Source organism: Saimiri boliviensis, chromosome 11 (genome assembly GCF_048565385.1).
Source record: "Saimiri boliviensis isolate mSaiBol1 chromosome 11, mSaiBol1.pri, whole genome shotgun sequence".
In the NCBI taxonomy this organism is placed as follows: Eukaryota; Metazoa; Chordata; class Mammalia; order Primates; family Cebidae; genus Saimiri; species Saimiri boliviensis.
The window spans coordinates 87,916,693-87,928,484 of NC_133459.1; the positions used below are offsets into that span (position 1 = coordinate 87,916,693).

Consider the following 11,792-nt stretch of genomic DNA (forward strand, 5'->3'; position numbering starts at 1 on the left):
ACAGACAGTGGGCTGGATTTGGCCCACAAGTGCTAATTTGCTGATCCTTGTGCTAAAAGGAAGGTGCTGCTAATGCAGTGAATCTGATTGGTAAAAGTGCTCTGCATGTGTGACATTCTTCTTCCTTTGAAATAAGGATATATTTAAGTAGTCACCTCACCACATTTTCCAACAGTAACTTCATATAATTTTTAACATTTCATTTATAAAATACGATTCTTTTCTGCTTTTCTTCTATTTTATTCCTGTTAATAGCATTCAGTGTTTTTCTGTGATTATTACTTTGCATATTTGATGAGTATCAACTATCCTAGAATTGGCTGATTTTTATCAAGCAAGAAATACTCTCTTTGAAACTTTTAGTATTCCTTGGTCTTTATGTGTAAGCATGAATATGATAACCAGCTTTTGTAATTTAGAAATGTTCAAGGGGTCTTTTAGTTCTATAATTTTAAGAATTTAATACCTCAGTCTAGGATTTTTTAACACTATAAGTGTATAATTTTTATAACCTTTAAAATATATCATTGCTATATAAAATTTGAAAACTACTGTTTCTTGCCTATCACATTTCCATGACTGACTCCCAATTATGATCTCTTTAAAAGAACTATCTACACTCATGAACTCAGATTTTCTTTCCATTCAGTCTTGATCTCATGCCAGTAAGTCTTCAAATTCAACACTCCTCCAAGGTTATTGTTCTCAAGGTTATCACTTATCTTTTTCTCTAATAAATCTAGGGATTTTTTCTAACACCTCATTTTATGTAATCTGTCAACAATATTAAACCAAATGGAGGACATCTCCTCCCTAATAGCATCTTCAATTAGCCCGCTGAAGGACCTCACTCCCTCAGGCCTCCTGCCTTTCTAGTCCTTTTGTCATGGTCTGTTTACTTGCTTCTCAACTTTCTCCTTTTGCACATTGTTGTTCCCTAGGGTTCAGTCCTTAATCTTTTCTCGTTACTTTTTTTTTTTCTTTTTTTGAAATGGAGTCTTGCTCTGTCACCTAGGCTGGAGTTCAGTGGTGCAATCTTGGCTCATTACAACCTCCGCCTCCTGGATTCAAGTGATTCTTCTGCCCCAGCCTTCTGAGTAGCTGGGATTACAGGTGCATGCCAGCATGCCAAGCTAATTTTTGTATTTTTAGTAGGGACAAGGTTTCCCCATGTTGGCAAGGCTGGTATCAACCTCCTGAATTCAGGTGATCCGCCTGCCTTGGTCTCACAAAGTGTTGGGATTTCAGGCACTAGCCACCGTGCCCGGCCCCTCATGACTTTTTCTTTTTCTTTTTCTTTTTTTAAATTCTTTATTTTATTTTAGGTGCATATTATTTCTGGCATTTCTTCCCATGTTAGCCCTTCCCACCCTCCCCCCTCCACTGTCTCTCCCCTACCCCTCCCAACTGCCCCCAGTGTGTGATGTACCTCTCCCTGAGTCCATATGTTCTTGTTGTTCAACACCCACCTATGAGTGAGAACATACGGTGTTTGCCTTTCTGTTCTTGTATCAGTTTGTTGAGATGTTGGTTTCCAGATTCATCCAAGTCTCTACGAAGGACACGAACTCATCGTTTTTTATGAGTTTGTAGTATTCCATGGTGTATATGTACCACATTTTCTTTGTCCAGTCTATCATTGATGGGCATTTGGGTTGGTTCCAGGTCTTTGCTATTGTACACAGGCTGCTATCAACATATGTGTGCCTGTGTCTTTAGAGTAGAACAATTTATAGTTCTTTGGGTATATACCCAATAGTGGGATTGCTGGGTCAAATGGAATTTCTATTCCTAGATCCCTGAGAAATTTCCACACTGTCTTCCACAATGGCTGAACTATTTTACACTCCCACCAACTGTGTAAGAGTATTCCTATTTCTCCACATCGTCTCCAGCATCTGTTGTCTCCGATTTTTTAAAGATCAACATTCTAACTGGCATGAGATGATATCTCAGTGTGGTTTTGATTTGCATTTCTCTAATGACCAGTGATGGTGAGCATTTTTTCATGTGTTTGTTGGCCTCAAATATGTCCTCTTTTGAAAAGTGTCTGTTCATATCTTTCGCCCACCTTGAATGGGGTTGTGTTTTTCTTGTATATCTGTTTTAGGTCTTTGTTGATTCTGGATATTAGCCCTTTGTCAGATGGGTAGATTGCAAATATTTTTTCCCATTCTCTTGATTGCTGATTCATGCAATGCTGATTTCTTCTGCTGTACAGAAGCTCTGGAGTTTAATAAGATCCCATTTGTCTATCCTGGATTTTATTGCCATTGCTTTTGGTGTTTTAGTCATGAAGTCCTTGCCTATGCCTATGTCCAGGATGGTTTTCCCTGTTTCCTTCTAGTGTTTTTATCATGTTAGGTTTTATGTTTAAATCTTTGATCCTTCTTGAGTTAGTTTTAGTGTAAGGTGACAAATAGGGGTCCAGTTTCTGCTTTCTGCACATTGCTAGCCAGTTTTCCCAACACCACTTATTAAACATGGAGTCCTTTCCCCGTTGTTGTTTTTGCCAGGTTTGTCAAAGACCAGATGGTTCTAGGTGTGTGGTGCTTTAGATGTGTGTTCTGGGGTCTTTGTTCTGTTCCATTGGTTTATGTCTCTGTTTTGGTACCAGTGGCATGTTGTTTTGATTACTGTAGCCTCTATATAGTTTGAAGTCTGGCAGTGTGATGCCTCCAGCTTTGTTCTTTTTTCTCAGGATTGTCTTGGCTATGTGGGGTCTCTTGTGATTCCATATAAAGTTTAAAGTGGTTTTTTCCAGTTCTGTGAAGAAGGTCATTGGAAGCTTGATGGGGATAGCATTGAATCTATAGATTACTTTGGGCAGTATGACCGTTTTGACCTATTGATTCTTCCTAACCATGAGCATGGAATGTTTCTCCATCTGTTTGTCTCCTCTCTTATTTCGTCTGTTGTTCTCCTTGAAGAGGTCCTTTACATCCTTTATTAGTTACATTCCTAGGTATTTTATTCTCTTTGTAGTAATCATGAATGGGAGTTCCTTCTTGATTTGGCTCTCTGTTTGCCTGTGATTGGTATATACGAATGCTTGTGATTTCTGCACATTATTTTGTATTCTGAGACTTTGTGAAAGTTGCTTATCAGTTTGAGAAGATTTTGGGCACAGACAATGGGGACTTTTAGATATACAATCATGTCATCTACAAATAAAGACAGTTTGACTTCTTTCTTTCCTAATCGATTACACTTCATTTCTTTTTCTTGGTTGATTGCTTTGACTAGAACTTCCAATACTATGCTGAATAGGAGTGGTAAGAGAGGGCATCTTTGATTGTGCCTGATTTCAAAGGGAATTCTTCCAGCTTTTGCCCGTTCAGTAGGATATTGGCTGTAGGTTTGTCATATATAGCTTTTATCATTTTATGATACATTCTATCAATACCTAGTTTATTGAGAGTATTGTTTTGTTTTGTTTTGTTTTGTTTTAAACATGAAGAGCTGTTGAATTTTGTCAAAGGCCTTCTCTGCATCTATTGAGAAAATTATGTGGTTTTTGTCTTTGGTTCTGTTTATGTTGTGGTTTACATTTATAGACTTGCGTATGTTGAACCAGCCTTGCGGCCCCAGAGTGAAGCCTACTTGATCATGATGGATAAGCTTTTTGATGTGCTGTTGCAATCCGTTTGACAGTATGTTATTGAATATTTCAGCATCTGTGTTCATCATGAAGATTGGCCTGACTTTTTTTTTTTTTTTTTGAGTCTCTGCTGGGTTTTTGTATCAGGATGATGATGGTCTCATAAAATGATTTAGGAAGGATTCCTTCTTTGTATATTGTTTGAGTTAGTTTCAGAATGAATGGTCCTAGCTCCTCTTTGTATGTCTGGTAGAATTCAGCTGTGAACACCTCTGGGCCTGTACTGTTTTTGGTTCGTAGGCTATTAATTGCTACCTCAACTTCAGCCTTTGTTTTTGGTCTGTTCAAGGTTTCAACTTGTTCCTGGTTTAGGCTTGGGAGGATGTAAGTGTCCAGGAATTTATCCTATTTTTCCAGGTTTACTGGTTTATGTGCATAGAAATATTTGTAGTAATCTCTGATTGTAGTTTGAATTTCTGTAGAATTAGTGGTGATATCCCCTTTGTCGGTTTTTATTGCATCTATATGATTCTTTTCCCTTTTCTATTTAATTAACTCTGCTAGGGGTCTATTTTGTTGATCCTTTCAAAAAACCAGCTTCTGAGCAGAACGTATATTCTGTGGATTTGGGGTGGAGATTTCTGTAGATGTCCATTAGGTCTGCTTGGTCCAGATCCGAGTTCAAGTCCTGGACATCCTTGTTAATTTTCTGTCTCGTTGATACGTCTGATATTAACAATGGAGTGTTAAAGTCTCCCACTATTACTGTGTGGGAGTCTAAGTCTCTTTGTAGGTCATTAAGAACTTGCTTTATGTATCTGGGTGCTACCCGGGTGTTCCTGTATTGTGTGTGTATATGTTTAGGATCATTAGGTCTTCTTGTTGCATTGATCCTTTTACCATTATGTAATGCCCTTCTTTGTGTCTTTTGATCTTTGTTGGTTTAAAGTCCGTTTTATCAGAGACTGGGATTGCAGCTCCTGCTTTTTTTTTTTTTTTTTTCCTCTCCATTTACTTGATATGTACTTCCTCCATCCCTTCATTTTTAGCCTACACATGTCCTTGCACATGAGATGGGCTTCCCAAATACAACACACAGATGGGTTTTGATTTTTTTTTCTTTTTTTTTTTTTTGAGACGGAGTCTCACTCTTGTTACCCAGGCTAGAGTGCAATGGCGTGATCTCGGCTCACCACAATCTCTGCCTCCTGAGTTCAGGCAATTCTCCTGCCTCAGCCTCCTGAGTAGCTGGGATTACAGGCATGTGCCACCATGCCCAGCGAATTTTTTGTATTTTTAGTAGAGAGAGGGTTTCACCATGTTGACCAGGATGGTCTCGATCTCTTGACCTCATGATCCACCCACCTTGGTATCCCAAAGTGCTGGGATTGCAGGCTTGAGCCACCACACATGGCCGGTTTTGACTTTTTATCCAATTTGGCAGTCTGTGTTTTTGATTGGGGCATTTAGTCCATTTACATTTAAGTTTAATACTGTTATGTGTGAATTTGATACTGCCATTTTGATGCTAGCTGGCTGTTTTGTCCTTTAGTTGACACATTTTCTTCATTGTGTCTATGGGCTTTACCATTGGTACATTTTTGGAGTGGCTGTTACTGATTGTTCCTTTCCTTGATTAGTGCTTCTTACAGGAGCTCTTGTAAGGCAGGCCTGGTGGTGAGAAAATCTCTCAGTAGTTGCTTGTTCATAAAGGATTTTCTTTCTCCTTCGAATGTGAAGCTTAGTTTGGCTGGATATCAAATTCTAGGTTGACAGTTCTTTTCTCTAAGGATGCTGACTATTAGCCCCCACTCTCTTCTCGCTTGTAGAGTTTGTATGGAGAGATCTGCTGTGAGTCTGGTGGGCTTCTCTTTGTCTCTTGCTGTTCTTAGCATTTTTTCCTTCATTTTAACACTGGTGAATCTGATGATTATGTGCCTTGGGGTTGCTCTTCTTGAGGTATATCTTTGTGGTGTTCTCTGTACTTTCTGGACTTCAATGGTGGCCTGCCTCACTAGGTTGGGGAAGTTCTCCTGGATAATATCCTGAAGAGTGGTTTCCAGCTTGCATTCATTCTCTCTGTAACATTCACGTATGCCTATCAAACATAGATTACGTCTTTTCACAGAATTCCATATTTCTTGGAGGCTTTGTTCATTTCTTTTCACCCTATTCTTGCCTTCTCATTTTATTTCATTGCATTGATCTTCAATCTCTTATATCATTTCTTCTGCTTGGTCCATTCAGCTATTAAGACTTGATGCTTCATGAAGTTGTTGTGCCGTTTTTCAGCTCCATCAAGTCATTTCTATTCTTCTCTAAGCTGTTTAATCTAGTCAGCATCTCATCTAACCTTTCATCTAGGTTCTTAATTTTTTTGCATTGGGTCAGCACATGTTCTTTTAGCTCTGAGAAGTTTGTTTTTACCCACTTTCTGAAACCTGTTCCTGTCAGTTCATCGGATGCATTCTCCACCTATCTTTGATCCCTAGCTGGTGAGGAGTTATAATCCCTTGGAGGAGGAGAGGCCTTCTGGTTTTTAGTGTTTTCTTCTTTTTTATGCTGGTTTCTTCCCATCTTAGTGGCTTTATCTACCTGTGGTCTTTGTAGTTGGTGGCTTTCAGGTGGGGTCTCTAAGTGGACATCCTTTTTATTGATATTGAAGCTATTTATTTCTGCTTCTTAGTTTTCCTTGTAACAGTCAGACCCCTCTGCTGCAGAACCACTGGAGATCCACTCCAGATCTCACTCACCTCGGGATCACCTGCAGGGGCCACAGAACAGCCAGGGTTGCTGCTGGTTTCTCCCTCTACTGTCCTCATCCCAGAAGGGTACCCACCAGATGTTGGCCTGAGCTTTCCTTTATGAGGTGCCTTTTTGGGTATATGGGGCTCAGAGAATTTCTTGAGGAGACAGTCTGTCCCTTATAAGAGCTCAAGTGCTGTGCTGGGAGTTCTGTTGTTTTTTGTAGAGGTGCTGGGCTGATACATTTAAGTCTACTGCAGCTGAACTCATAACCTCCTGTTTTCCCAGGTGCTCTGGTCTAGAAAGGTCAGCTTTATTTGTAAGTTCCTGCCGTGCTGCTGCCTTTTTTCATAGATGCCCTGTCCGGCACAGAGTAGTCTAGTCACAGTCTGTTAGCAGAGGTAATGCTGAGCTGCCGCAGGCTCTGCCCATCTACTGCATGAACTGCATTGGTAGTGGCAGACTGCCTTAGTAGTGGGGGACACCCTTCCCCCCACTGAGCTGGACCATCCTGGGTCAAGCTGCACTTATGGTGAAACTCCTAATACAGAGTGTTTCAGATTTCTTGTCTTGGGGTGGTACCCATCAAGCCAGATCGGCTAGTTTCCTGTCTCAGCCCCCTCCCTTTCAGTTGAATGGGTGGCAACCTCGACCTCCTGGTTTGCGTGTTTCTCCTACCTAAACCTTTTGTGTAGCTGGGATTACAGATGCACAGCACTATACCTGGCTAATTTTTTAATTTTTAGTAGAGATGAGGTTTCCCTATGTTGGCCACACTGGTCTTGAACTTCTTTCCTCGTAATCCACCTGCTTCAGGAGCTGGGATTATAGGTGTGAGCCACTGCGCCCGGCCACATGTAGAAGTGCAGTGCTACATACAACACTGAACATTACACTGTGCTGGGATTACATGTGTGAGCCACAGTACCCAGCCACATAGATTTTCTTGTTTCTCTTTTTAAGAATGCCGATTGTAAATGAGTTCAGAGTTGTATATAGAAGCACAATGCTTAGATGCAGATGTGTAAATATAGAAGGATACAATACTTAGATTTAACAGTTATGAATAAATGTAATTCTTATAACTGACTATAACAGTATTAGAAAAGTCATATATTGATAAAGCTTTCTTCAGAAAAAGAGACTTAAAAACTTTGAGGAATTGCTTCTTTCCAAATGTATGCATACCTAAGGTTCTTACAATGGTGTGGTTTATAGGAGAGATATTAGAGTGTAAATCCAATTTTTAAAACATCGTCAAATGTATTAATCTTATATTTTATGCCTATGGCTATTTTGTAATTCAGAGAAAGGCTTTTCCAACTCCGAAATTCTTTAAAATCCTCTAGTGATTTATTTTTCATGGTGTTTAAATCAACATTGAAACTTTCCGGAATTTACACTCTATTAAGTTTGAAGTTTTGTCTAACTTTTTTTCAGTTACATATTCACCATGGGAATTCTTTCATTATACAAATATACATGTTATGGTTTAAATTCAGAGGAAATTATGATATGTTATTCTATTGTGTGCTAACTAAAATGTTCTTTTGTTGACTTAGAGTTCTCTTAGCCATAAGAACAAAAAAGATCTCTTGCATGAAATTAGCATGTTGAGGAGGAAAATTGCCATGCTTAGACTGGAAATAGACACAATAAAACAGCAGAACCAACTAAGGGCAAAGAAATTTTTGGAGGACATTGAAAGTGTGAAAGGAAAGAATGCTAATATTCTAAAGCCTATAAAATTGGATAAAGAAGAATGAACAAAGATGGTATTTAAGGACAGTGGACAGCTTAGTATTTTGACAACGAAGAATAAAATGGTCAGTTCTGAATTGGAGAATGTAAGACACAACTAGGAAACACTGGAAATGGAAATTCAATCATATCATTGTAGACTGGCTACTGCTCTACATGACTGTGACCAAAGCCAGATAGCAGAAAGAGACTTCTTTTCAGAGAACGAAACCTGAACAGGTTTATTTACAGGACACAATGAATTCTCATACATCTAACCTGAAAGAGAACATCAAGATACTTTCTGAACAACTGTAATGCTTATTGTAAAAGTTAACAGCCTAAAAATTCAGCTCCATCACACAAGATAAACTGTGAGAGAAAAGACAGGGCAGGCTGTCATCTTTCCTGTTGGAGGAACTTAATTATTCCAGCCTGCGGGCATTGGAGAGTACAAACCGACCAGGGGCAGAAGAGTTCCCGCAGCACAGCACAGCTGCTTTAGCAAATCATGGCCAGACTGCTTCTGTAAGCAGGCTCCTGATCCTGTTCCTTCTTACTGAACAGGACCTCCCACCTGGGGCTTACTGCTACCCTCACAGGTGTTCCCTGGCCAATGGAGATTTGAAACATTCCTTAGACAGAGCTCCCACAGAGAGGGGCGGGCCACCAACTCTGCTGTTTGGATGACTAGGTTCTGGCCTGAGAGCTTTGTAGAACCCAAGCTGACCAGGGGTGTAAGTGGTAGCTCAGCACAGCAGAGCCACCTCGCAAAAACATGGCCAGACCCTTGTTTAAGTCAGTCCCCAACCACGTTCCTAATCACTGGGTAAAGCCTTTCAACAGGGTTTCTGGCTGTCTTCACTGCAGTTCTCTGGCTGACAGAGGTTTCAGGCCTCCCTGAGTCAGAGCTTCCAAGGGGAAGACCAGACTGTCATCTTTGCTGTTTAGGTGACTCGGCCATTTCAACCTTGGGGCTTCAGAGTGTCTGAGGCAACCAGGGGCTGAAGTGAACCCTCAGCACAGACCAGCTGCTCTACAGAAACATGGCTAGACTTTTTTAAAAGCAAGTCTCTGTTCTTGTTCCTCCTGACTAGACAAGACTTCTGAACTTGTCTCCAGCCACCTCCCATAATTGTGTCCAGATTTGCAATAGGATTGTACCTCAGTGGTACAGAGGTTCCAGAGGAAGAGGCAGGCTATTATCTCTGCCTTTTTGCAGGCTTCGCTAGTGATACCTTGAGGCACTGGAATATATGAGGTAATTAGGGACTGGAGTGGACCCCCAGTATACCACAGCAGCCTTATGGAAAAGTGGCTGAACCGTTACGTGGGTGCTGGTTTCCATATCTCCTCGATGAGCAGGTCCTCCCAGCTTGGGTCTTTATCCAGGCCCCGCTGAAGCCATCAAGCCAGTAACAACTTGGCAATTCCTTGGACAGACCTTCACAGATCGACTGAAATCCTCTCTGCCACTGCCTCTGCAGTGGATCTGCCCTTGTTACCTTCAGAATATCAAGAAAGCAAAAACCATAAGTGCCATATTGATAACTCTAACAAGCTGCATTTGACCCAAGGAACAAGGCAGTCCATCTCTTGTGGATACCACATACCTCCCACGGCTTATCACCAGACAGGGAACCCTGGCTTGGGCCCACAGCACAGACCCTCCATCCTGGGCTAATTACACTAAGTGATGGCTAACTCACATCTCTCTGGGGTAGAGCCCCCAGGAGACAAACAAAGTGATGGAGCAGGAAGCCAGCTGATGTGAAGCCCAGAGGGCAGGCACAGCTAGCTCTCTAGGCTCTACTTGGTCTTATGAGACACTTTATCCTAGCACTTTAGGAGTGTAGAGGTCAGATCAGCCACATCTCATGTGAAGATTGCCCAGCAGAGATCAGGTGTGAGAGTTTCCCTCTTAATAAAAGGAGACTTGCTCAAGAAAGAAGTCTGGCCACGTTTTTGTAGAGCAGCTGTGCTGTGCTGGGGCCTCACTTTTCAGAGAGTTCTCTGAGACCTGATCTCTGCTGGGCATTCTTGCACATGAGATGAAGCTGGTCTGACCTCAGCACTCCTTAGTCTGCTTGCCTCTCCCAGAGCACCAGCCTGGCCACGCCTGCCTACAGGGCACTCTCAGCTGCCCACACCTTTGTTTCTGTGCCAGTGGACCATGCCTGAGCAGTGAAGAGATGCGGCAACGTGGACCCTTCAGGCATGCACCAGCCTCTACATTGCCTCTCCATATGGCAGCTCTTTATACACAAACTTCCTACATCACTTTGCTGCTGTGTGTTTACATGAGTGGATTTTGCTGTACTTGCCCTACCAGCACATGGGACTGTAGCACACACTTCAATCCAGCTGAACTCCCATTGAAGAGATAGCCATGGTAGGCACAGAACCAAAAGAACCAACTCTGCCAACAACTTGCCCTTGTGCTAATGTTGTGCACAAAAAAGAGACCCTAATATGCGTTGAGTGACTGCTGCTGCTTAGGGGGTCACAGAGTAGGCACCCATACCTGCACAGGCCAGCACCCCAGCCTGCACCTCCAGTGCAACAGCACACACAGCAGGGGTCCCCTGGCCACCACAAAGTGGTCTTGCCTCCACCACTTCCACCATTGGGTGAATGCCAACAAGGAGGCAGGCACTTCTGCATCTGCTAGCACTCTGCCACAGCTGCCACACTTTGCAGCCTTCAGTGCAGTAGAATCCAAACTTTGAGGAGCCAGAGAACAAAGTTGAGACCCAATATAAATTTGCCAGAGTTAAAGGACACAGTCCAGGAATTGGGAGATGAATATTGGCCCCCTAAAATCCTCCAAAACCAAAGCCAGCTGACTGCATCTGCCTTACACCACAATCAAACCAAAAAGATAATCAAATATGATAAAAGAAAAATATGCTGTGCAAAGGTCAGCAACCTCTAAGGTTGAAGGTGAATAAGATCATAGAGATGAGGAAGAATCAGTGCAAGAACACTGAAACTCAAAAAGTCAGCATGCCTTCTTTCCTCCAGATGATTACATCAACTGTTCAGCCTGTTCAAGTTTTCAGAACTGATCAGAGGCTGACATGTCTTTAATGATACAAGTAGAATTCAGAATGTGGGCAGAAACAAAGTTCACTGAGTGAAAGAAGTATGTCATGATCCAATGCAAGGAAGCCAAAAGTCATTGTGAAACATCGCAGGAGTTAACAGGCAATAGAGCCGGTATAAAGAACCTTACCAGTGCTTGCTATGGCAGCACATATATTAAAATTGGAATGATACAGGCAAGGTTAGCATGGCTCCTGCTTAAGGAGACATGCAAATTCATGAAGCATTTCATATTTTTAGGAAGAATCAATATCGTGAAAATGGCCATATTGCCCAAAGTAATTTATATATTCACTGCTGTCCCCATCAAGCTACCAATGACCTTATTCACAGAACTGGAAAAACCCACCTTAAACTTCATATGGAAGCAAAAGAGACTCTGCATAGCCAAGACAATGCTAAGTAAAAAGAACAAAACAAGAGGCATCATGCTCCCTGATTTCAAACTGTACTACAAGGTTACAGTAATCAAAACAGCATGGTACTGGTACCAAAATAGAGACATAGACCAATGGAACAGAACAGAGGGCCTGGTGGCAATGCCACACATCTACAACCATCTCATCTTTGACAAAACTGACAAACACAAGCAATGGGGAAA

General features: G+C 41.7%; 1 non-coding gene across 1 annotated transcript; it reads left to right on the forward strand.

Annotated features, from left to right (window-relative positions):
• Window positions 1-11,323: 11,323 nt before the first annotated feature.
• LOC141580486 (U6 spliceosomal RNA) lies at window positions 11,324-11,429 on the forward strand. The gene has a single exon (XR_012512654.1). It is a non-coding gene; the product is annotated as a U6 spliceosomal RNA (small nuclear RNA).
• The last annotated feature ends 363 nt before the right edge of the window (window positions 11,430-11,792 follow it).